The sequence below is a fragment of the Ursus arctos genome, chromosome X (assembly GCF_023065955.2).
Source record: "Ursus arctos isolate Adak ecotype North America chromosome X, UrsArc2.0, whole genome shotgun sequence".
Taxonomy (NCBI): Eukaryota; Metazoa; Chordata; class Mammalia; order Carnivora; family Ursidae; genus Ursus; species Ursus arctos.
The window spans coordinates 20,934,169-20,936,352 of record NC_079873.1 but is presented as its reverse complement, the minus strand read 5'-3'; the positions used below and the strand labels follow the sequence as shown (position 1 = coordinate 20,936,352).

Below are 2,184 nucleotides of genomic sequence, written 5' to 3'. Positions count from 1 at the left end.
ACAAATGAAAAATACAGCCTCTCTGGGAAGTAGTTTTCCCAAGGTCACATAGCTAGTAAGTGTTGGAACCTGGAATTAAGCCCGGGTTGGACGGTGAGCAAAGCCCATACTCTTTCCACCATATTGTGTCAGACTTACAATAGAAGCTCAGGGTTTGGACACATGAACAAAACAAGAGAATAATTCTTAGAAGGGCAGAGTTGGCACAGGACTAACCTTGTTGGTGATATGGCTTCCTCTGAGCTGCTCTGGCCTGACGTAGGGATTAGTCTCATAGTCAGCGTAAGGAAGGCTTCAACCTGAGGTCTCTGGTCCTGAACCCAACCACGAGGGCTGGAAAGGGGTAAAAACAGGGAGTCAGTCTGGTCACTTCGATCTTCCTTCAATCTTCCTGATAATTGAGCAATCTAGAAGTCAGGACAATATTAACATAACTGGTGAGTATTTATTGTGAAGAGGTGAAATAGTGTAGTGAGAAAGAGTATGGGCCTTCTACTAATACAGACAGGGTTTGAAGTTCAGGATCTTCCACTTATTAACTCAAACTTTGGGTGAGTTATTTAACATCTTTTGGGTTCAGTTTCCCCACCTGTAAAATGACAAAATTAAAAGTAAAAACCACATAAGGTAGCTCTGAAAGTTAGATGTAATAGCGTACACACTACTTTGAGTAAATGGTAGCAATTTGGGACACATTATGAGCGCCCACCCATACATGGTTCCGGCTCTAAGGAGAGCTCCAGCCAGTCAAATGTAAATGGAAGTGACATGAGTAACTTAGTGAGGAAAGAGTGAAAAACACCCTGTCCAGCCTCCGGCTCTCTCCTCCCCTGCTGCGGCAACCCTGGGAGACCATGCTGACTCAGCATTATGACAAGTTCGTGCCTCTTTCCCAGCCTGGGTCTCTCAGTAACAACGCGGCACTGGGTTCCTCCTTGCCCTACTTCGGATGTGGGCTTTCAGTGAGAAATAGAACACTGCATCGCCACTGAGATTTAGCAGTCACCACACTGCCCTAGGAGACCGCAGTCTGCCCTGACACAGGTATTACCATCATCACCCATTATCATTGTACTGGTCATTACCATTTCCTTGGTAAACACCACTATACTTAGTATATTTTATGTTATAAATTTTGCTCTATTTTACAACATACTGAGTGTAAATTAAACTAAATATAGTTTGGTAAATACTAAATGTTTTTAAATATTCTATCACCTTTAACTCTCTAAATTATGGGACAGTGCAGTTCCATACTATAGACAATTCAAGAGGCGAGAGTTAATCAAATATGTCCCTTGTAGCTTCTCTTCGCCCACTCCTCCCTACCCCCGAGCGGTGCTCTGGCCGCCCCACGTCCGCGCAGAGCTCCCAGCTCCTGCTAAGCTAGCCCCCCGTCCTTTTCCTCTAGCCACCATCATGGTCATCTCCCGGGACTTCATCCGCTGGGATGAGCTGCCGTCCGCCATCTGCAAGATCCGGGAGATGACACAGGGGCTGTGCCTGGAGGTGGAGGGGAGGATGGTCAGGAGGACAGACGGTCCCACTGATGCCTCGCTCATTGGCGGAAATGCGTCCACAGAAGGCCCCGAGGGTGAAGGCACAGAAAGCACAGTCATCACTGGTGTTGATACTGTCCCGAACCGTCACTGGCAGAAAGCGGCTGCACCAAAGCAGCCTACGAGAAGTACGTCAAAGATTACACGAACTCGAGCAAAGCAAACTTGAAGAACAGAGGCCAGAAAGAGCACAACCTTTTAACGACAGGGGCTACAGAACACATCAAGCACATCCACGTTATTGGCAAAAACTCCCCGTTCTTTATTGAGGGTAACGTGAACCGAGATGGCATGGCTGCTCTGCTGGACTATTCTGAGGGTGGTGTGACCCCATATGGGATTTCCTTTAAGGATGGTGTGCAAATGGAAAAATGTTAACGAACTGGCCTCGTACTTTGGATGTATCACCTGTTGTCATAACCGGCTGCTGCTCTCCATCCACACGACACCAGGACCTAGACGAACGGGACTGATGTCATCTTGAGTTCTTGATTTATTTTCACCTTGATTTATCTGGAGTGGAGGCATTGTTTTTAAGAAACAAAAACATGTCCTGAAGGTTGTCTAAAATAAGAATGCATTTAAACTAAAAAAACACACACAAATATATCAGGTTGTAAAATAA

At 46.0% G+C, this 2,184-nt stretch overlaps 1 pseudogene; it reads left to right on the top strand.

The window, feature by feature from the left end:
- The first annotated feature begins 1,413 nt into the window (after positions 1-1,413).
- On the top strand, positions 1,414-1,937 carry LOC113242216 (translationally-controlled tumor protein-like; annotated as a pseudogene).
- The last annotated feature ends 247 nt before the right edge of the window (positions 1,938-2,184 follow it).